We start from the raw sequence: 24,965 nt of genomic DNA on the forward strand, positions 1-24,965 counted from the left end.
ATCAGTTTAAACCTTGGTATTAGCCAATTTGTTTCAGCCTCCTTCAAGTCCATGGTCTGGGACCTAAACAAGGGACCTTCCCCTAAGCTGAGAGCTTCCTAACATGCACGTAACTGTGTTATGAAGAAAGAAGACTTAGGTGAAATGGGTTTATTTATCAGAGCTGCCTAGGATCTCAACTGCCTGGGAAATGTTCATGCATGAGGATTTTGCCTTAGCTGACTTAAACTGCCTCAGACAATGGTACATTATCAGCCCTTGTGAAGCCTTTAAAAACGTTTAAAAAAGAAGAAGAAGAAGAAGAAGGAGAAGGAGAAGGAGAAGGAGAAGGAGAAGGAGAAGGAGAAGGAGAAGGAGAAGGAGAAGGAGAAGGAGAAGAAGAAGAAGAAGAAGAAGAAGAAGAAGAAGAAGAAGAAGAAGAAGAAGAAGAAGAAAAAGAAACCAGGTTGAAAAATGGATTACAGGAGGCAAACAAGGCATCTGCGTTTAGAGCTGTCAACTCAGGAATTGTCGCAATTATGAAATCTTGCAGAAGTTACTTTTCTTTCTCCAAACCCAGGCGATGACATTCTTTACTCTGGATCTGGCAATTTTTCAGCATCACTGTCTTGTGAATTATCATCTGTTCCATCTAATTCTGGTAAATCTACATCCTCATTACCACCCATGTGATCCATCATCTCAGAGAAACGGTCAAAATTGAACCCATCTTCGTCTGAACCCCCTCTTGGTCTCTCCAATCGTTGAAGTCCATACTAAGTCAATTAAGCTTTGCCCTCTCCTTTGTTAACCTAGAACACGATTGGCCAGATTCTCCTTTCCGCAAACAACAGAAAATTGATCTGTTTGTTCTTTTACGCTTGGAATCATTTGGATCAATAGAGTGAAAGAGATCAATTTCATTTAAATGCTTAAAATCATCACTTCCTCCAAGACAATTGAAAGTAAGTTTGGATATTTCAAAATTTGCATTAACATCTTTACTGTCCTCAACACAGAATTCAATGAATACATAGTCTCTCCAATCATACCTCTTTGCAGAAGTAGGCTGCAAGGTAAATGGGACAGGGGGCAGGCGAATGGGTGGGAGGGCCTCACTGGTAGCTGGAGCAGCTTACAAATTGGCTCCTGGCCAGCAGCTACTCCAGCGTTTTCTGCCCAGTCTTTACATTTATTTTTAAAAGTCAATTTTTTAATGAATTTTGATACCTACTGTACCATTTTCCTATAAAGGCAGATTTTCAGCTTAGCCATTGCCTTCTATCAACCAAAAAAATAATCTTAAGAATTGTCTTAGTTTAAATGCCTTTTACATTCTGCTTGTTTTTGGCTAGCTTGTTTTTGCCAGTCCCCTTGTTTCCATTGTAGCCAGAGACTTGAGCTATTGCCTGCCACGTTTGCTTACGTGTTAGCAGTCATCCTTCTACCTTGTACTAGGAATGTTTTCCTTTAATGCATTTTCTCCGTGCATAATTATTCTACTTCATTATTCACTAGAGAATAAAACTTCCGTTGCAGTCGAGGCTTATTAATTATTTCCCCAGCTTTGCAAACCCTGTTATGAAGCTGCCCTATCTCGATATATCTAGACTTTTTCCCAATTTCAGTGCCTTCTGTTTTCCTGTCAATGGTCTACTTCTTTTGCCTTTTGATTAATGATAGGATCTGTGCTTGGAGGAGATGGTCACATTAAAAGCATTTACTGGAGGAAGGCCTTCTATTCTTTGATTGTTTTCTTCTTGGTCTTGAAGCTAAATGGCCTCAGTGACAAGAATGCTTAGTGCCTTCTCTTTTGTCACCCTTGCATGAAAAATGATCATTTTGGTAGCTTAAAGAACACTTACTCTTTGAAATAAAGAGAACTGAACATCCACAAAAGGAGAAAGTGTCCCCGAGCTCCCCACAAGTGTTGGAATGGGGGCTCACTGCCCTCTGCTCCATCTGCCTTGCAAATGTGTGGCTCACCCCTGAGATCTGCAAGAGACACAGCAGGGCTAAGGACCAAAACTCAGCCTTGGCTGGAAAGCTCCATTACACGCGTCAGCAAGAGCTGAACTGGCTGACCATGACAAACACTTGATTTTGTGGACTCCCAGGCTGTGATGATCTAAGTATAGTTCATCTTACTGTCGAGATCAATGAGAATACAATTTCTCAGTCCCAAATCAATAGCTTTCTCTGCTCTCTTTCCCTTTACTCTTCATCCTACATTGGGAGGAAAATGATATAACTTTCCCCAACCCACTTATTCTGGGAAGGTGGCATTCTCTGTACATACTACTCTATGCGTTCATGTTCCTTCAAAACGCTTCCATTAGCAAACTGAGGTTAAAAATCTCAAAAACAAAAGCAAGAAAGCAATGGCTGTTTTTAATATTCTATCTTTTTCTAGCTTACAGATCTATGGTTTTGACTGTTAGTGAATCTGTTGACAGATTTTTCCTGTCAGGAAGAAAACTGGAAATGGGATAATTTTCTTGAGCATTCAAAGGATATGGGTTTATTCTAAATATTCAGTTTCTAAGCATGGCTAATTTTACATAGATTCATTATACTGTGGTTAAAAAACATACTTTTAGATTTTTGTCCCTAGACTTCTTTTTTAAAAACTCAGTAGCTTATAATTACCTACAATTGACTCTTTCTTGAGCCTCCATCAGAGCTGAACAAAGGAAAAAGGAAAACATTCCTGTCCCTTGTGCCTGTGGAGGAGGTCACAGAATGATAGAGTGAGCTTCAAAAAATACACAGAGGTCACACTTATAATGAGCTGGTGTCAAGAAAACAATTAATTAACAGCAGCAACAACAACATGACAATAGAAATTAGAAAATACAGTGAAAAATACAACAAAGATATGAAGAAAATACCAATTCAGAGAAAACATCCTCCACCCAGAAATGCTGCACTTATTATAAAAATTACATAAGGTATTAACTGGCTATGTTTTAGACATTTTAGGATTAATGTCCACTTGTCTCAAATTCCTTATTTACTAGAAATGTGGTATTCATTAGGCCAAGGTCATAAGTTCAATCCTTATAGGAGTTGGTCACACAGTATTGGGTCAAGCAGAGCAGTGTAGTCTTTTCAAAGATTTGTCTTCTAGTACTATGACAGTATTTATTACACAAAAGCCTATGAAGGAATTTATTGCACTCTATAAGCCTCAGATTCTTCTTGTAAAACATAGATGTAGTAGCCTCTTGTCTTCTTATCACCAAAGAATGTAAGGGAAAAATGGAAAGTATTTAATATATATATATATATATATATATATATATATATATTAAGGGAAAAATGGAAAGTATTTAATATATATATATATATGGTTGATGCCATTTTCACCATACTTGCCTTACCCAGCATCTATCAAACTATATGTTTGACATACAAGAGCAAAAAGCACCTCAGCTATTTTAGGGCTAGCCTGATCTCAGTAGTGAAATCTTGTAATTTAAAATATCCGTCTTGTTTGTTCTAGGATGTTGGGTCTGGATACCCTATAGTAAGCTGCTCAAAAGGAATAGAGTCGAGTATCTCTGGTTGTTGTGGTTTAAAGATGAAATGACTCCAACATGCTCATATGTTGGGGCTTAGACCCCAGCTGCTGCTGCTGGCACTATTTTGGAATATTCTAGAAGCATTTAGGGGTGGGGCCTAGGTTAGTGGTAGTGAGTTAGGAGTGGGTGGAAAGGGTAATTGTGAATATTATGACTGTTCCCGGGTCAGCTCTTCCCTTCCTGTCTCCTGTCCGGTAGTGTTGCCTCTGGTATACTGCTGCTACCATGATGCTCTGCTTCTGCCTGGGGCCAGAAGCATAGAGACCCAAGTAACTTTGGATTGAAGCTGCTGAAACATGCAAACGACAATGAGTCTTTCCTCTTAAGCAGTACTGAAAATTGAACTGACACAGTAATTCACTGTCCAGTGTTAGTTTTCCTCATGAACAATGTGCTCATTAATATGTTTACCATAACCTTTTAACCATCTAAAATATGACATTTCTTTGTAAGTTCAGTATAAAATGCTGAAAGAAACATCCAGCGGGGACGTGTTCCCGGCCAGTGAGGGCTTTCTAAATTAAATGTTTAGGCAGAAAAATAGTGAAGTAGTTGAAAATTTGCTAAATAAAGCAGACATAGTTAAGCTCTTTTTAAATAAGAACTGTCATGTCCAAGTAGCTATTTTATTAAAACAATACTTTCATTTTACATTAATATTATTTATTATCCACAGACTCAGCCATCAACATTAGTTTTAACACACTTAGCATAACATGTTTAAACTATGCATCCACACTTAGGTTTTTACCCATTTGTGATCATTTATGATTCTTTATGCTCATTTCTTGTAGTCTTAAGATTTATTTGTTTGTGCCTCCTTTTTTTGGAGCGGGGCTCACCCACAGCTGCTTCGGAAGTGGCATCAGCATACAGAGCCGGTGGAGTAAGACACAGCCTTTTCCTACAAGGTCTCAGAGTTTTGTAGAGCTGTGGCCCAGGCAAAAATCCTGACAGAGATCATAGACTCCAAGGAACAGCACTGCAAATACTGGCTTGCACAAAGCTAAGAACTTTAACACGATAAACTTTTATTTGTTTATTTTCCCCTTTCAAGATGTGTTCCCAGGAGGAGTTAAGATAAGAAAAAACAAACAAGATTAAGCAGAAACAATGGGTGCCAATGAAGACGTGGGCCTCTTTCTGAGTGGCTAATTAAAAAAAGGTCAGATTAGGGTAAAATATTAAACAGGTTATCTTAGTAAACTACTTCTTAGTCTGGTAAATAATTAACATCTTTCCTCAGAATTCCAGAAAGAAATGCCAAAGCTCCCTTTGTAGCTGTAGGAAAGCAGTCCTCAGTTGAGGAAGTGACAACGTAAAATATCCCTTAGATTTGAACTGGGTAGGGGCATGTTTAAGAAAAATGTCATAGAGGTGGGTCAGGGAAGTACAGTCTTGTACTTTCTCGCCCAGGGTGAGGGATTGCACATTGAGATCAGGAGAGCCTTGTGGGTAGAGAACAACCTAGGTATAGGACTCAAGTTCTCGACGATTATGGTCTTGGGTCGTGGTTAAAGATGCAAGAGTAGAAAACCATCATTCCCCATTTTCCTTAACTTCAACTTTGTGAATTGGCCTCCCTACTTGGCTCTTTTATGCCAGCCTAAATTGTTGTGTTTAGGACTTTGCTATGGGTATGTCTGTGCACACACACATGTAATCGTGCAAATAATCATATATTTAGATGCATTAAACTTTTAAATGGGATTATATTCCTTAAAATCACGAGCCAGAATACATCCTCCCTTGATTAAAATGAGGATTGTATTAAAAAAAGAAAAAAAAACAACAACAGCTCTTGGTGGGGAGAGAATGCTGTTGTGTCTGAGGTAGCTTGTAGCGTTGATCACACTTTGGCTGATTTTTACAAAAGCATCATTAGAACTAGAAATAGGACCAGACTTTAAGTCTTAGGATCCAACCCTAGGACCTGTGCTCACCAACCAGGCACTATGTGCTAAAAGCATACAGTCTTCAAAAATAGTACCTCTAGCTTAAGGCCAACTGCTAAACATGAGCTCATGGGAGATATTTCATAGCATTAAGCACGAAACTTGGTTTTTTTTTTATTCTTTTATCAATAAAAAAAAAGCACGAAGGAAGTTAGTTCCTCCCATTAAATGTGGGAGTCTATTGGTTTGTACTGAGAGTGTTTTTTTGCGAGGTGGGAGGTATGTTGTGTGTGCCTGGGCAATGCTCCGCCACTGAGCTCCATACTGCTCTTCTCAGTCTCTTCCTGTCTGTAAAAACCTAAGCCCCTTTCTGCTCAGCTCACAGGACACCCATTCTGTGCTACAGACCACAGGATTTCCAGGTTCTCTGAGCGTGTGCAACAATCCACGAATATCTTAAATTTGCTGTCTGTCATTTTATCTTCTGGCACTACATAGCTAATTGGTCTCTGCATTCGGTTAAAATTGCATGCTGGGCATGCGGAGTGTGGCAGCCAGGGATGAAAGAGTAAAATGAGAAAGGGTCTTGCAATAATAGTTTGAGGAGACCAAAATACTCATGGAAGGAAGAATAGGATCTATTAAGAAAGCAGAAAGGACATAAGGGAGACAAAGTGAGCATCTCATTGCAGAGAGCATCCCGAGTTGAACAGGGATTTAAGTCAACTGAAGTTATAGCCAGACCTATTTCCTTAACTTGCCGATTTTCCTTTCTTTCTCATCCAGGTGTTTTGGGACAAAACACCATAGAATCAGTTTTGTTCTTGGAGTATGTTGCTTCATCCTTCATAGCATAGCAATGGAAGTGGCTCTATAGAGATGCAAAACATTACTCCACTACGTGCTTATTTTCCTACTTCATTAGAGAAGAAAATTGCCCCATTCCTGGAATGCTTCAGTATTTTTCTACTGAGCTGACCACTAGAGCATAGGTCTTCTTGACGTGGCAATTTATTTCAGAACAGAAAGGGGAAAGCTACACAGCATACTGCCTAAGCGACTAACTTCTTACCTACTAGAGATAGAGGTCAGTTCTGGGAGCAGTTCCCTTTTAGCTGTTTCCAAAGGCTTTTCTCCAGTGGCATCGTGGACACAGAGGGTGAGCCTCACTCTAACCATCTATGTGAATAGACTTTTACTCCTTTCCTTCCCCATAAATTAAATCAATGGGAGATCTGTGTTTATGTTAATGACCGAGTGTGAACTTTACATGTTAGCAGAACTATTTGATGTTATTTTTACTAGCTTGATGGGAAAAGAAGTTGTAAATATCTATGGTTATATACATCTTGCTTGTTTAGCTGTTCTTATTATCTAGGAATAAAACAAAAGATTCCCCCAAACATAAATTTGGTGATTCCCTGATGCCTATAGGTTTCTTCTGTGTTATATAAATCCGTATTTTTAATGTTGAGACCCTAATTAGCTTCAGTTTATATCTGTGAAGTGCAAGTCCTTACTAATTAAAGATAGAACAATTGGACATGTCACCAGAGTTGTGGTTGAATAAATCATATTTTTACCCAGCCAACTCAAAGCCCTGGTAGTACTTTATCATAAAGACTGGCAGATACACAGTTACTTTGTTTGTAGGTGATTTCAAGATCTTGGTCATTTGATTGGAATGAAAAATTGTCGACATTCTCATAAATTAACACATAGATTCTGTTCCTTTGCTAGATTGTGCTTATCCGGATTAATGTTTTTTCCACTGCCTGTAGCTTCTTTATTCCTTCCATTGTTTTCCTCCCATGGAGACGGTGTTTTATGTATATAGTAATGATACTATGCCACAAATTGACTACTAGTCTTCTAGTAGTCAATTTATTGTTTTGGTACAGGTAATCCATGATCTCGTGCAACACATAAATAGCATTAATTTCATGGACTTTTCAATTAAAGATGATGGTCTCTGTAAGTTATGGAGGCTTGTATGAGGTAGGCAACCAAGCTCATTTGGTCTCTACTTGAAGTGACCAATTATGTAAGGACTTTCTTCTGCATCTCAGGTACCTTATATGTCTCACTTAATATTTATAGCTCTAACCATGGCTAGTTAAGTTTACATGCATTTTTTAAATTTAAAAGATGCTTGCATACAATCTCAAAGTAATTAAGATAACCTTCCCCAAGTCACCCAAACAGGTCACTGAACAAACACTTCACCATGGGCCGATTGTTTTCTAGATCATGTAGCATTTCTCACATGCCACAATGGACAATATTAAGTATTTTGATGTAGGCATTTTGCTAAGAGCACAGTTCTCCAGAATAACTCTTTAAACCTCCTCAAACGCTAGTAGATAACACTATTAGAAGTGATATTTAAGATACTGTTTAAAAGCAATATTTAAATCCTCTTTAAAATAGAAGGTCCAACGTGAATCAGATGCCACTGAGTCATTGGCTATCATCACCCATTTTAAAGTAACTTTGGCATGTTCTCTCTGTGCCAGTCACTGAGCTGGATGCTGGAGGCAACAGTAAGCAAATGGGAGACCAGACTTTAGCACTGAGTTCCTTGTGGTTTCACTGAAGAGACACTACTAAAGAAGCTCACAACTGTATGCATAACTAATCACATTTACTATGACCCCCTTTTTACGGGATAAGTGCAGGGTTGCCAGGGGCTGACAACATTACACTATGAGGATGTGGGCACTTCTGTGCTGTAGGAGAACAGCCTTAAAACAACCATGAAAATGACCTTGGCCTTGTTATGATGGTGAAATGATGCCGATTAACACATATGATGCAGTGATTATTTCTAAGTGTTGTTGTTAAATATAAACACTGTTATGATTTCATTTGTGGTTTATTACGGAAATTGTTTTCTCTTATTTTTCCATTTTTGACGTATGTGTATGGCTACAAGACTTTTAAAAGTGAGAGCAAAATATCTCCAAATGTTAAACTATTTCTTAAGAGATTTGGCAACCTTCATTATGCATGTGTGTGTGTGTGTGTGTGTGTGTGTGTGTGTGTGTGTGTGTGCCTGCAAGCAAACACTGACTCTTTTCTTCTCTGTGTTTGGTTAACTAGCTTTGTGTTTCTGCATTTCCGGTATGCGTGGGCTTCACATTTGAGGGAGGAAAGAGGGACAAGTCAGAGGCAAACATCTTCTCTCCTGGTTTCTGAATAACAGGTTTGATTAAAAAGAACATTGAAAGCTCATTCAACCTTGAATCAATGTTTCCAAGATTAGGACAAATCTATGGGACTTAGGCTTCCAAGGTGCTAGCTCATTTCTATATTCAGTAAGCAATCAGACTAAAAAATAAAATGAAAATAATTTTATTGATCAATCACATGTATGCAGTCCTGTTGTCAAAGGATCAGAAAGTTTTATGTTATACTTTAAGTGACGCAAAGTCATGTATTACACAATAAAATATGCTTAAATCTTTGCTCCACAAACCTTACTTAAATATATTTATTTGATTCTCCTGTTAGGGAAGTAATATTGGTAATGCATTTTCTTAATAATTTTAAAAATGTACATTAAAAAGAAACTAATAGTTATCCAAAATCCCATAGCACAATGACAAACCAGGATTCTATTTTGTACATCTGCTTCTAGCATTTTAATACACACATATCACTCCTACTGCAGACACATGTATGCACACACAGTACATAAAGACATATATTTATTATGAGCATAAGAATACTTTATATTTTTACATATACTGGTACTTTCAGATATCTTATATTAGGTGTATGACATTTGGTGTCAACATCTTAGGTCAACCTATTAGCTTGTGATTGACTTTCAAGTGTTTCCATTTTTCCTGTATTATATGAGGAGATGTTGATGCCATCAACTTGAAGGTGGAGTTGATTCAGCTGCCTAAGTAACGTATCAGAAATACATGGACTATAAAATAATGCTCCCCTCATCTACTTCTCTTCCCTCTGGATGTATACATCCCAAACTCCCTCATAAATAAAGCCTTCTAGGAAGGTTTAAGAAGACGATCTGTTTTAAGTAACATGTAACAATAAGAGTTTTGAAGTGGAAATCATACAGTTATCTTATCATGGGGTGTCTTGTCTTTTGCCCTGTTGCTGCAGAGCATGTGACAAAAATGCAACTAAATTTAATCTTATTTGTTCTTGATCGTTGTCACTACCTGGAAATAATTATAACCGCACTAGTATTATCAAAAAAGGCAGAATATGAGGGATAAATTTCAAATGTCACTAATACCAGCGTTTCCATTATAAAGGTTTTATGAATACTAGCTAGCCTCACCTGTCCATCAAACCTACATTCCCATTTGCCTCTATCATATTTAATTGCCCAGAGTTACTGACTGAGAGCGAATAGGGCTACTCGTGTATGCTGTTGCTGTTGTTTGTGAGGATATAAATCAATAATAAATTGTGAGCCTGCAAAAGTAATACATAGGAAGAAAACCAAGTGACTTCTTCATACGTGTGACATGAAAGCAATAAAAGTTGATTTGCAGGATCTCTGGCTCTCTTTGTTTACTTGTCTGATGGGATTAACATATAGGGCCAGCTCTAACTGGTGTGATATGGCCAAGTAATGATAGCCCGAGGCCAGAGACATGGGGAGCTGACGTCCTGACATTTATTTTCAAAATAGCTGAACATTTTCCAGGCCCATTCTGTCCGTTCTGCTGACAACGGTTCTTCTGTTCGCCATCTAGAACGAAGACATTCTTCTCCACATGACATAATTGAGGATCCACCTTAAACCCCTTTGAAAAAGAAAGTCCTTCTCAGCCTCAGACTGACTCTCTGTTTTTGCTTTCTGAAGAAATGAATGTGGCTTGGAATTTTTATGATTATAAAAAGAAGAAGCGATTTTTAAAAATCCCTTATCTTCTATTGAGAAGTGGACTCTTTAAAAATAGTTTTAAAATTTGAGGTGGAATTTAATAGTTGCATTGTTGTCTAGCATGTCCATGGGTTTGGGGTTTGGTCATGAGCACACGTGCACACGCACGCACACACACACACACACACACACACACACACACACACACACACACCCCAAGAGAGAACAAACAAAATCTCCCTGGACCTGGGCCTATATTCCCAAGATTTCAAAGCCTAAAGCTGGTGAACTAGGAAACCAGGCAAGCCTGGATATGAAAATTAGTAACTTTTAAATATTTTCAAGTCTTTCAATGTTTTATGCTATTAAAGCATTAGCTAGGCAGTAAGGTTCATTATAACAACAGCTGTAATTTTAAGCTTACAATGTCCTGTGGCTATGAAACATTTAGATAAAGAACTATAAAGACGGTGGGGCTTTGCTTTTGTATAGAGGAGAAGGCAGGCAATGTGCAAGGGTACATTCTGGAAAAATGGCCAGGTGAACCATGAAGATTAAGGTTAAGGCTTTGGCACTAGATTGAATGTGAGACAGCCTCAGTAAGATGTGGCATCCAGCCAGGAAGTGGCATGATCACCCGGAGAGGTGCCCTGAGTTGGGTCAACCTAGATGAGGAGGGTACTCTAGGTGAGGAAAGGAAGTGAGGGTCTGCCTGTATGTTAGAGAAAAAGTAAGTCTGGAGGCTGCTTAGTTTGATTCTTTCAAAAATAAAAGAAACAATCAGGAATTGGGGGGCTTTCGTGTAAAAATGGATACCCCACTTGGATACTTTCATTAGTGTGTGGAATTCAGTTTTAATCTATACTGAAATCTTTTTTTTTTCACCGTATGGCAAACCTTTTTAAAATATCATTTTCATGATTTCCTTTTACCTATTACTCTGATACTTTTGAAATGTAGACTAGGCTTTGGATGATGTAATTCCTCAGCTTGAGAGAAGATGGGGAAAATACGGGCATATTCTAAGGCCTTTCAAACATACCATTTGAACAGCCAGATTCAATGTAATTTCAAAATATTTAGTGCATATTACTTAACTACATGTCTTTACCAGAGGAAACGATAATGCAAAATAGAGATAAATATATAGCTTAATAACATTTAAGTTTTATTGTTTTTTTAATTGACTGTGATTTATATTCAGTGTATATGTTATTTTACACCACAAGATGCTGTTATTTACAATATGCAAATATTTTTGTTTTCCTTTGGGGAGTTTCCAAATAGTCTTCCCCTAAGATTAGGATATACAGTTAAATCTAGGTAGGCCTTTCAAGGACTGTCTCACTCCCTCCTTCTTAATAACCCAACACAGAACTGTGCTTGACGACCTCCATGGTGACATCATCACTGTTCAAAAAAACGCTTCTGAAAGTCAAACAGCCTTGAAGCCAACCCCATGCGCTTGGAAAATATCAAAGGGGCTGAGCTGCTTAAATAATGAAACAAGGTCATTTTCTGCTTCCTCAGAAAATGTTTTTTATTACTCTGAAAGGAACTTTGGAATTGAATCAAAAAATGAATGGCAGCCCATCCTCCTCTAGAAGTTGTGTTTAGATTATTAAAAGGGTTTGGCTAGTGTCAGGGAATTAAACGGGGACTAGACTGTGCCATTTCAATGTGAAAATGCCTATAAGTCTCCATAAGAAAACCGCACATTAATATTTATTTGGATATCTTTACAGTGGTTCCCAGAGCAAATCTCTACAGTAATAAGACATTAAAGTGTGATTTATTCTCAATAACCACAGAAAAGTTGAATGCAGATTTCGTTATGAAATAAGTTAATCATATTCAAATTCTTTAAAAAGAATTTCAATATCCCTCCCTCGAATAGCCGCAAAATTTTAAGAATTGGATTCTAAAAATTATACTGAGTAAAATAGGAATAATATGGATTTGTGTTTTATTTCTAACTCTATTATGTAACTTTGTAGTTAAATTTCATAGACTGATGCATGGGAAATAAAATAAATGTCTTCTTTAATATATATCTCCCACATAAATTTAAAATGTGGGTTCATTGAAAGTGTTCCCCATAGTCAAAAAGTAGAATTAGTTTTATCAGAGGAAAAAAAATCAGGGACAGCTGTTTTCCCTCTAACGTCTTCATTTCCCCTTCTGTGTTCAAATAATTGTCTCTCCAGTGAGTTACATATTTTACTTGGGCTTTGAAAATCAGCTTTAGACACATTCCAAAACAATTCTACCCTTGGATAATCATTAACAAATGTTAATGTTAAGGAGCCTGACCCTTCTAGACAGACAGCCACCAAGAGGTAATGGCTTTATGAGGCTTTCCCCATAGAAGAGATTGCATCTACCCTTCGGGCAGCTATACCTCTTTCTTTGCATTCCCCAATCAACTGATTTATTGGTTTTCTAAACTTTGGTACCACCATCATCCTGATAAGGAAAGCCTCTATTGCTTACTGTGAGTCACTTAACCCAAAATCAAGATAGGATTTGAAATATTCCCCAACCAGGCAGAAAGCTAGAAAAGAGCAAATACTAGAATTTATCTGACTTATGTAAATTCCCCAGCTGTGCCTTATGAACACCTCAAACGGATCCTCTTCTGTTAGATTAATCTCTAAATGGCTATAAATCATGTGATAGTTTAATCTTCTCCAGAACTGTCTATTGTAGAACTTTTTACAAGACACGTGTCTCGGGACACTGTCCTAGCTCATGAGGACTTTTGTGCATTTGCAAACAGATTTTTTAAAGCTGCCTAATACAGTGGGTGGAAGGGAGTAGAATATATTTAACACAGAGCCTAATTAAAAAGATGGGTGTTATTTCTATTTTTGCAGCCACTGTCACATCCTTTTTAATATGATCATCCTCAAACCTTTTCACCCACCAGAGTCAGGAAACTGGTTATTAAGGAACTAGGAATAATAATTTAAAAAAAAAAGATTAGAGTAAGCAGCTGTCTGTTATCTTCTCTCTACAGGAAACAACAACATAAAAACCAACCAAGCAACCAAAGAACAATGAGAGATGCTTAAAAGATGGCCGAAGGGTACCCACCTGTAGAAAAGGTATGCCATGACAATTGAGAATTATTTCTAAGAACAGAAATTAGAAAATGATATTTTGATGTCTAGTTTCTAGGGAAATTTTCAGAATTTCACAAGGATGACTTCAGCTGAGACTCCTAGCAATAGTGGAGAGGGTAGGTACCTGAACCGGCTTTCCCCTATAATCAGATTGGCGAATACCCGAATTGTCCTCACAGAACCTTCAGGCAGATGCAGATATCCACAATCAAGCACCAGGCTGAGCTCTGGGAATCCAGTCGAAGAGAGGGAGGACAGATTATGTGAGCAAAGGAGGGTGGTCAAGATCATGACAGGGAGATGTACAGAGACAGCTGACCCAAGTTTTTGGGACTCCACAAAACTCTAGATTGACAACTGTGGAGCCTGCATGGGCCTGAACTAGGCCCTCTTCATATGGGAGACAATCGTGTTGCTTGGTCTATTTGAGGGGACGCTGGCAGTGGGACCACGATCAGTCCCTGGCACATGAGCTGGCTTTTTGTAGCCTATTTCCTATGCTGGGATGTCTTGTTCAACCTTGATGCAAAGGGGAGGAGCTTGGTCCAGTTTCAGCTTAATGAGCCAAGCTTTGTTGACTCCCATAGGAGGCCTTACCCTTTGGGAGGTGTTGGTAGAGACTGCTTGTTTGTTCCTGACCACCCAAACCCAAAATAATCACGCGGAAACTATATTATTTGCAATACTGTTTGACCAATAGCTTAAGCATCTTTCTAGCTAGCTCTTATATGTTAAATCAACCCATGTCTATTAATCTGTGTATCACCATGAGGTCATGGCCTACCAGCAAGATTCTGTCCAGCATCAGGCAACTGTCTCCTGTGGAGGTTACATGGTTTCTCACTGACTCTTCCTACTCTCTCTCTCTCTCTATATATATATATATCTCTTTTAACTTGGCAATATTCTGCTCTCCCTTAGGCCCAAAGCAGCTTTTTTATTAACCAAGGGTAATAAAACATATTCATAGCATACAGAGGGGAATCCCACATCAGGGGGGAGGGGACAGGGGGTGGCTTGGGAGGGAGGTGGCGATGTGTTGGAGGAGGTGTGAGAGGAAGAATTGTGGTTGCAAGTAAAATGAATAAAAAAATTAAAATTGAGAATTAAAAATAAAAAAAAGAAACTAGAAATTGAAAGACATGATGGAATGTCAGTTAACGGTCTATTTTTGTGAGCATGGCTGATATTTGGAAGCAACTAATGAAAGCTAAAATACAATCAGAAGAACTAGATGGAATAAGAATCTAGGAGGCCCTACAAAGAAGGTTAAAACAGTTAGACTCCTGCGGAAAGTCAATTTCCATATAGTCAATCAAATATACTAGTTTTCAATTTCTTCATAATAGCAAGAACTCAGTAGTCTAAAACCCTTATTTCTTATCTCCTAGTTTTAGAGGACAGAAGTTCTATTAAACTGAGTAATTGGGCTCTTGTCTCAGGATTACACAAGATTGGCAGGTGGCTTATGGGCTGAGTTCTTATTGTGGACATGGAGTGGGTTGGGAGATGGGGCAGGTGGGAGGGATCAGCTTCCAAGCTTAGGAAAAATGGAGGAATCGTTCAAGTCCATGCAGCTGTAGAGTTGAGGTCCCAATTGCTGGCTGGTTTATTTTAGGCTCATAGAAGCCACCTTAAGGATGCAAGAATACATTTACAGTAACTACACTGAGGGACTAGGGAGTTGGAAATAATCTAGAATTTTGCTTATTAAAATGATTCTTATAACATAACTAGATGGTAAAAGAGAGTTCTTACGTGCACTAAACCCACCAAGGGTTTTAGCAACTTGAGCTAAGGCAATGCTACACCTAGCTTGCTACACACTGGGTCCTGGTTGTGTTTTCAATACACAGAATTTTGACAACAACAATAATAATAATAACAACAACAATAATTTGCTAGTTGAAGAAATGATGGCTTCAAGGGGTAGAAAAAGTGTTCCAATTTACATAGCTCATAGTTTGGAGACCCAAGATTTAGACCCAGATTTCACCAAGGCTAAGAATCACCACACAACCTAGACTTCAGTTGAATGGCTAGGGACTTAGTTTGAAGGGTCAGGGTGAAGATAATACAACTGACTTTTTCCTTCTCTTTAAACATTTCCATATTACAAGCCTCTGCTTTGATTTGCTCTGTGTGTTACATGTATACTGTATGTTGTCTTTTACCAGAGACTTGTGATGAAATACACCACACCACATTCAATCCTTATAGAATTTCCCTGGTGTTAGGGATAAGAAAATTGAGATTGCAATTAACTATCTTGCACTAGCCCTCGGAGCCTCAGAGCAGCAGATGTAGACTTTGGATTCCACGTTGTCTAACACTGAACGATTTTATTACACTCTGCGGTTAACCTTAGAGTACCAATGTCAATATGCTCATATCTCTAGGAAGCAGAAGTTGTGCTCAGTTATGATGGAGCGCTCACACTTCATGTATCTGAGACCAGTTCTACTACTCACCTGTTTCTCTAGCATCAGCTCCCTAATGACAGAAAGGAGAACATTACGTTTGGGGGGTATTAGAAAAATTAATGCTTTATAAGAGGTCAAGATTGTATATACAAAACAAAACGAACCATTTTTTTTTCATTTTTTTTTAGTCTGGGGCAACTACATGACATAAACTATGCATCAGTTCTCCCTTGTTCTTTGTGTAATTTCTAGGATTGAGAATTTATTTGACATCATGGCACCCCAATATGTCTCCATGGGGCTAGCTAACTGGTAAGGAGAAAGAATTGTGAAAGACCTTGAGTATGCATGCAAATAGAAGAAGGCAAGAGGAAGGCTATGAACGTAGGTTGCTTGTTAAAAGGATTATCCAAGGTGGCTAATGCATATGACAGATAGGGAGAGTTTCTTACTTGGAAGTAGGGGAGACAGTGATTAACATATAATCTGTGTGTGGTAGTAAAGTTTCAAACAATGAATATATTGATAGCAAGTTACATCCTGTATTGTGTTACCCAGCAATTCATTAAATATTTAGGAAGCCTTCCTAGGCCTCTAAAGTGCAAGGTGTCAACAAAACACGAAGGTGAAGCATAAATTATTGCTCTAAGAGTGTATCTGTCTGCTGATAGAGGAGAGGAAGCATGTGAGCATTGAGGACTGCAAGTGGGAAGTCACACAGGAAGTAACAAGGTTCTGATGATGACATCCAGAGGGGGAAGATAAGCCTCAAGCTGAGAGAAACTGGAAATGATCTGTGGGGATGGATGATGGCAAGCTTCAAGAAGGGCAGGCAGCTGGTGAGACATTTGGGAACTGAATGAGAGATACAGAGTGCCTTACTTAGGGTTTCTATTGCGGTGAAAAGACACCATGACCATGGCAGCTCCTATAAAGGAAAACATTTAACTGGGGCTGGCTTACAGTTCAGAGGTTCGGTCCATATCAGCATGGCAGCACATGGCAGACACGGTGCTGGAGAGGTAGTTGAGGTTTCCACATCTGGATTGGCAGGCAACAGGAAGAGACTGTGAACCCCCAGACCTGGTTTGAACTTCTGAGACCTCAAAGCCCACCCTGAGTGACACACTTCTTCCAAACAAAGCCACACATACTCCAACAAGGCCACACCTCCCTATGGTGCCAGTCTCTAGGAGCCTTCAGGACTATTTTCATTCAAACTATCAGGAGGATACTTCGGTCCACCAGATATGAGAGCGATTATTTACCGTCATTAGAGAATTGATATTCACAGTGGCGATAAGAAGGTACAAAGGAGAAACACTTGGTAAGTTATCAATTAGACAAATTCTGGTAGGAAGAATTTCCTGAAAGAAAGAAGTGAAAATTAATTAAGGCTTTTTCTTCAATGGGCAGAGAGCTGGGGCTGGTATTAGAGACATGGATTCCAAACAGAAGTATGGGTTTTTTAATTTTTGCTCTCTCTTTCTTTCTTTCTTTCTTTCTTTCTTTCTTTCTTTCTTTCTTTCTTTCCTCCCTCTCTCTCTCTCTCTCTCTCTCTCTCTCTCTCTCTCTCTCTCTTTCTCTCTCTCTTCCTTCCCTTTCTTTTCTTTTTTTCCCCCACAAACTCTATTTTACCTAATGGTTAGCCAAAATCATCAGGAAGGAAATACAGTCTGGATCAGGGCTGCCTGCGAGAGGGTAGGGGAGGAAAGGAGTGGTAAGAAGAAAACTTTGTCATGGGTTTTCCAGACAGCTTTCAATCACCGGTGCCTGGACAGCTTTCAATCACAGGTGCGCAGAGTTCCACGAGCTCTTTGGGCACACATGGTGGCACAGTGGCATGGAGCTCATACAGTCTCAGCGACAGAAGCAGCTGTGCATACTTCTTCTGGGGGTTAGTGATGGACATTGGGACTTTGTAGAAGCTGGGATTGGGTTCAAAGTCCGTTTGCATCAGAGGTCATGCAAGACCACAGCACTTGCCCATTAGGATTCAAATCCTCAATGTCAGGCAGAATCCCCTCATTCTGTCTACTTTATATTGGTCATGGTTCTGCAGGACATTTTTGTATTTGCTTGTCAAGGAGATTGAAACCCTTTGGCCCATGCAAAAGTTTAAGGTTCACAAACAAAAAGATGGAAACAGGACTTAAAAAAAAAAACTAAGGGGAATAAAAAGAACTGCTTTTTTTGTCTCCTTCTATTTCACAAGGACAGGGGTGTTAAAATATTATGGTAGCACGTGTACTTTTAAAATTACAACTATATTTTTAAACAAACCATTTGTTGGTGAAGCAACTGCAAAAGACATCTAAAATTATCGTGTCTATATTTGATTCATAGAATTGCATGGTTATAAACGAATGAATAAATTCACCCAGACTATGTTTATAATTCGCATGTACGTTGTGATTTTGTAAGCCTAGCTTCATCCTGGATCACATTTTTTTTTTAAAAAAAAAGTTATATAATGTGAAGATGAACACTTTTAACAATAGCAGCAAGTGGCATGAAAATTATTTGTTGGAAAGACTAAGGCTTCCTCCTGAAACTCACTAGGGTTAGAAAGAAAGAAGAATCAGCCACATACACTGAGGATGTCAATAATAATACCTTTTAATACATAAGAACTAATGTCCATAATACATAAGAACTAAACATTTCAATAAGGCTAAGCCCTGAAAGGCTGTTTGGATACACAGACGTCATTTTGACTTTTAAAATCCATGCCACTGAGTTCATGTGCTTTGAATTAAATTTTATTCAAAGTTTAAAGTTCTGATTTTAAAAAGTATTAAATGTGACTGGCAACTGACAGCTAGAGGCTACAGATATACTAATGTTATTACTAATTATACTAATGCTAAAACTATACTGAATGATTTTGAAATCAATTTTTGATTTGGTTTTAAATTCTAAATACAATAAAAAATAAGCTTAAGAGACTACTACTTTACATTCTCTTTTCCCTTCCTCCCTCTTTCATCTTCTTCTTTGAACATTTATTGAATTTGTTATGTATTTAGGAACTGAATTCATTGTGTATTAGGTTTGTGCTAACCCTATGAATCAATATCCCTTTAGGAGGGTCAAATTGTTCCTTCAAGCTCGAGATGCCACTCACAATGTCCTATCCATAGATGGTGTAAGATTTTATCATGTTAAGAAAGTGTTTGGTAAGGCTCCAGACATTCCCTCAGAATGCACACAAGTCTGGGAGGAACCAGGCTGAGAAACAACCAGGCTACTGCATACAGTGATGTGATGAATTTAGCATAAGGCCCTTTGGAACAACAATCAGGGCTCTCTTAATTTAGTATTAGCAAGCAGGAAGACTGGGCAGAATAAGTATGACCTCAGTCTTGAAAGCCGCCAAAATTTCCCTAAACATTTATCTCATGTTGCAACCATTTAATACAGTTCCTCACGTTGTGATGACCCCTAATCATAAAATTATTTTGTTGCTACTTCATATAATTCTGCTACTTTTGTGAATTGTAATAGGATATCTGATATGCAACTCCCAGAAGGATGTCAACCCACAAATTAAGAACTGCTAATTTATCTCTCTATGGAGTCAAGCATTCTAATCAGTGTGGTCTCATGTACATTCCTTTCTACTTCCTTGAAAAGATAAAACCCAAACTGGAGGCTTTTGGTGGATATATGTGAGGATAATGGTGCTGCTTATGCAACTACCTCCAAACTAGCATTGATAACACTGAGATACTTACGTTCACGAGAATAAAGAGAAACATAATGAAGTGTGTGTGTGTGTGTGTGTGTGTGTGTGTGTGTGTGTGTGTGTGTCTAGTACTTTAAGGAGGGAAAGCACTGAGGGAAGTATTCAAACAGCCGTGGCTTTTAAAGTCAGGTGCAATGCGTGCAACGATACCCAACTCTCGGTTCACAAATTTGCCTGCGCACAAATTGAAGCATGTTCCATCCACATTGCTGCAAGGGGATAGATTTTCATTTTCTTTAGCCTAACAGTATCCAACAGTGAATATGGACCATATCTTCTTTATTGACTTATCAACTGATGAACTCTTAGAGTATTTTCAATTCTTGGCTGCTGTGATAGGTTCTTCAGAAATAACAAAGTGACCAGGAAGGACTAGAATACTAATGCTGTGGTTTTATTTTTCTATGTGTTTGTGACTGTTTGCTTTATAAAACTTCCTCACTGAAAAAAAAAACAAATTGAAGCACGGATAATTTTTCTTTGAACCGCCCGAATTCAAACTCTCAAGCTTAATAGGATGGCAACTGATCAGATTTCCAACACTTTTTGGCAGCTTTTAATCTGAGCTTGTCAGTTTTTAAACCGCATGTAGCCCAAGGGTTCAGTCATTCATCTGGTTATAGGATATTGATGCTGTTACCTCTTAGCAGTAAGACATCATTGTCTAAGTTCTCAGTTCTCTTCATGGATGTTTGCCATGGAGATCTTGGTCTTTGGGGGATCCGGGCTTTATGTCTGCCTGCCTGTGTGGACCCCATTCCCTTTGAAGTCTCCTGTTTCAGCTGCGGTGAAATTGCAGAGTATGATACCTACTTCCTGTGTGGCCTCACAAGACACTTGCTCTCTCTGATCTTTGCAAACCAACCCCGCTGCCTCATAGCTTCTCTGGTTGCCCATTCCACTTCCTTTCCCCTCCTTCACCTAATTCCTTTCAGATATTTTATTTTAAACAAATGGCAGGAAGAACCATTGACATTTGAATGCTTCTGTATTGGCTCTGAACAGATCATGGGGATCATAATCCAAAGACTGCCTCCTTCATAGAAGTGAGAGGGGAAAATACATTGGTAGAACACACAACTTTAGCCTTCCAATAAATTATTCTGCTACTGAAGGCATGGTCCATGGGAGAGATTAGCAGAAAGAAGCCTCCGTTAGCAAACCAAGGGCTCAGGTACCCTGGGGATGTGTGGTCATCTGCATCTTACATCAGCATCCTCTCTCATGGACGTTGGCAGACTGCTGGTTATTGATACCTGGCTGCTGTTTGAAAACAGCTTGCTTTGTCCGTATACGCCAAATGCCCATTCCTTTGATTTTTTTTCAAATTAGTGGCCCTGGGGATTTTGATTTAGCACCTTAAAGTCTTCTTTAAAGTCATTCCATGTGTTCTCCAGATGTCCCATATTTCAAGAGGGAAGCAGTGTCTCCATAGTCCCTGGGTCATAAGCATACATCTCTTGTCCCTGCTGTCAAGGAGACTTGACTTTCTCCCTCACAGTTGTTGTCATTATTGACTCTCATTGTTATTAATAGAAATTTCCACTCAACAGCAATTAAGGTTTTAAGGCTTTTTCTTCCTATTATCTCATTTGATTCTCAAGAGAGCCTGGAAAACTAGGACGAGTGTTCAAGTGTTATTACCTACGCTCCTTAACTATTGTCTTCATTAGAATACTTCAAAGAATTAAACGTAGACACGTGGATAAAGAATCAAGTGGCTAAAACTGCATTCTGGATCACCCAAGTGAACTGTCCCCCCAGGTGTACATGTTTTATTTCAGAAGGGCAAATCATTCCGCACTATCTGGGGCTTTCTTAGGCTAAGAGACACAGAATAGTTCCAGAAATGCCACTGGTTTTGGAAGAAGATTTGTTATAAAAATGTACCCGAAGTAAGATTATATTCCCCGGATACAAGCTTAAATCTTCACTAGGAAATTATCAGTATAACAGGAAAATAATCATGATATTGCCTTTTGCTTTATCTTTCTAGTTTTCCCTTCTTCCATTTGTCTTTCTTTTTCCTCTTCCCTCCCTCCCTTCCTCCTTTCCGCTCATTCTCCTTCTCTCCTCTCTCCTTTCCTTTCCTCTTTCCTTGTTTCTTGCCTTCCTTTGTTTCCTTCTGCATTTATTAACTTATTAGCCTCTATTCATTCATATGCCCATTAGCTGGTTCATTTCTTCCTTATTGCTCCTCTTCCTTCCCATCCCATTCTTTGCATGTACACACAGACACCTCATTTTCTAGTATCAGTGTTCTAAAATAATCTAAGCAATTGTAATTTCTCAAGAACTCAAAGGTTATTTCATTGAGTCAATCATATAAACAATCAATATTGTAGTTATGTATTCAGACTTCACTAAGATAAAATAGGGCCTTTATTTTGATAGCATATCTTTCTTTTTTGTTTCGATCCCACACCCACCTTTTTTTTTTAAAAAAAAAAAAACCTAAATGTTACCATTCTCAAAGAAATTGATTGGCTTTCCTAAAGCTTTATAACTATGCAGTAACTGAGACAGAATTTCAAACCGTTCTTGAGAGATTCCAAAGTCAATAACCGCTCTTCCAGAAGCATGTAGGGAAAGTGGTTACATTCAAATTCGAATCCAAATCATAGAACAGAGAACCTTGAGAAAGGACATGAGAGGCCTCTGTTTAATAAAATGTGGCTCTTCTGGAATTTTCTGCCAAGTAATTACAGTTTTCTACTGGGAAAGATGTCTGTCTTTTCTTATTCTTTGGCTGTTGTTTTCATGGGCAAAGGGACTACAAGTCTCAATTTTCCTGGACATGGCTTTGGTTTACATGAATCTTAATATAAAGATTACATATATATTATACATTTAATGCATAGCTATTAATGCCATCCTCTTGTAACTCTCAGAAATGCCCCATTTGGGGAATGGTGAAATGGCTCAATAGGTAAGGGTGCTTTCCACCAAGCCTTATGATCTGAGTTGGAATATTGGTAACCATCAGGTGAAAAGAAGAAAACCAAGCCCACAAAGTTGCCTTCTGTAGTAATATGAGCGGCAGCGGGGCTGCGTCCCCAAATCCCCAGCCGCCTGGCTCGGCTAGCTTATGCCCCAAATAATTACACGGACACTGTATTCTTTTAAACACTGCTCTGGCCCATTTCTAATCATCTGTGTAGCGCCCCTAGGTGCGCTTACCGGGAAGATTCTAGCCTAAGTCCATCCTGGGTTGGAGCTTCATAGCGTGCGTCTTCCCTGGAGCAGGTAGCATGGCGTCTCTCTGAAGGCGTCTGCTCCCGAGAGGAGAGCTGCGGAGTCTGACTTCACTTCCTCTTCCTCCCAGCGTTCTGTTCTGTTTACTCCACCCACCTAAGGGTGGGCCTATCCAATGGGCCTAGCAGTTTCTTTATTGCTTAGCTAATGAAATCAACAGATTGATATATGACACTCCCACATCAGCCTTCTGCCTTCCAGACATGTACCATTGCATGTGCATGCGTATATCTGCACAAAAAAGTAGACACAAATGTCTACTCACCTATAAAACAGCCTAGATTCGATAGTTTCCTAATTATTGGAACACAGGCATTGGTCTCTTGTCAAATAGTTCCTCTGCAAACAATTCTCAGCTGATCTTCAGTACAATAACCCACTTACAAGTACTCTTCTCACAGACTGACCAGGACATATACTAATTCGTGTCTTTATCCTGCTTTCCTGGATGAGAAGTACTGCATTTAAAAGCACGGTGCCCATTTCCCAGCACCGCTGTAATTTATCACACTAGGTAGCTAAGGTCCACAGAAATTCTACTTTCAGAGCACGGGAGGGCTGCAGTCTGAAGTCACCCTATGGATGTTTCCCTGTGGAGCCCCTACAGGAAAATAGGTTTCATATGTCTGGTTTCTGGGAAGCCCAACTGGTTTTTGGCTCGTGCAGCATAACCCCAATCTCTGCCGCTCTTTTTCCTTGATGCTTTTTGTTGTCCTCTGCTTCTTCTGTTATCCTTCCTGTGTAAACTGATACCTGGACTCAGCACGCACCTTATATCCAGGATGACCCCCGCTCAACTTTCACTCAGTTATACATATATAATATAGGATGTATTCCTCCCAAATAAGGTCATATTCACAGACCCCAGAGATGAGAAATTGGAAATAGTGTTTTAGAGAAGGCACAGTTCAATCTATGAAACAATATACACATTGCTCTGAAAAGCAGCCCACACATTTTCTCATTCCAGAGAGGATTCTTTTATTTCACAAAGCCTTATAACCGTTAAACTAGTTGGTCATTTATTCCAAATACTCCAGTTCAGAAATCTCAAGAGACGATTTTTTTGCTTTGTTTTGAGTTTTACATTACAATGCTTGTATGTGGTCACCATTTAATAACCCCTTATAGCATGATGGAAATGAAAGGTGTGGCCATTTTTAAAGACAGTCATTTCTTCCTATCTAAAATTTTCTTTCTTGAGCACTCGGTGGCTCTACTCACTTTTAAAAGGGAGAGACTAGAGATACTCCAAACCATGTTGATTTATGATGAGAGCTACTTGGAGGAATCTACATTTCAGGCAGAAAGAAACATGACAATATTTTCTTGCAGATGAGAACTTCATTTTTCTCTCTTATATAGTTCAGATTGAAAACGATGAAGACTATTTACCACACAGACATGGTTTGCTGAAGATGCCACATTCCAAGAGAATCAGACATCCATCTTATTGGTCTCACATGCCTCTGAGTTTAGGCCACCACGATGGGGATCTCTATTGTCATTGACTAGATTTAGAATTACCTAGAAGATTTGTTGACAAACACACACACACACACACACACACACACACACACACACACTTTGGGATTCCTATGAGGACATTTCCAAAGAGGATCAACTGAAGTTGGGACAAGCTATTCTGAATGTCAGTGGCGGCAGCATCCCATAGACTGGGCACCAGGATGGAATGAAAAAGGGAAAATAGCAAAGAGGTTGAGTTTCAATACTTTCCTTTACGCTTTCTGGCAGCTAAGACATTCGCAGATCTACTTGGCCATACCTTCCCCCACCATGATAGAAAGACTAATACTTTAACCCCCTTCGTCATCAAGTTATTTCCGTTAGGTCGCCAGTCACAGTGGCAATTCTAATCCTGCCCAAACTGCTGGTTCCCCACATTACAGTTTTTCTTTCCTCAAGAAAAAGAACTGAATGCTGCTTTCTCTACCGTAAAGTGAAAACCCTTCTGAAGAGTTCCTTCTCTGATGGAGCCCATATTGTCAACTACCTCACCACGGGAGAAGAAGGTCATCCCATTAGGGTGCCCTGCCCCCTTCTCACCTCCCCGAGACTTCTTTTATTT

The 24,965-nt window shown here is 39.0% G+C and overlaps 1 pseudogene; it reads right to left on the bottom strand.

Annotated features, from left to right (window-relative positions):
* Positions 1–571: 571 nt before the first annotated feature.
* Positions 572–17,785, bottom strand: LOC142838748 (prostaglandin E synthase 3-like; annotated as a pseudogene).
* Positions 17,786–24,965: the final 7,180 nt, after the last annotated feature.

Source organism: Microtus pennsylvanicus, chromosome 20 (assembly GCF_037038515.1).
Source record: "Microtus pennsylvanicus isolate mMicPen1 chromosome 20, mMicPen1.hap1, whole genome shotgun sequence".
In the NCBI taxonomy this organism is placed as follows: Eukaryota; Metazoa; Chordata; class Mammalia; order Rodentia; family Cricetidae; genus Microtus; species Microtus pennsylvanicus.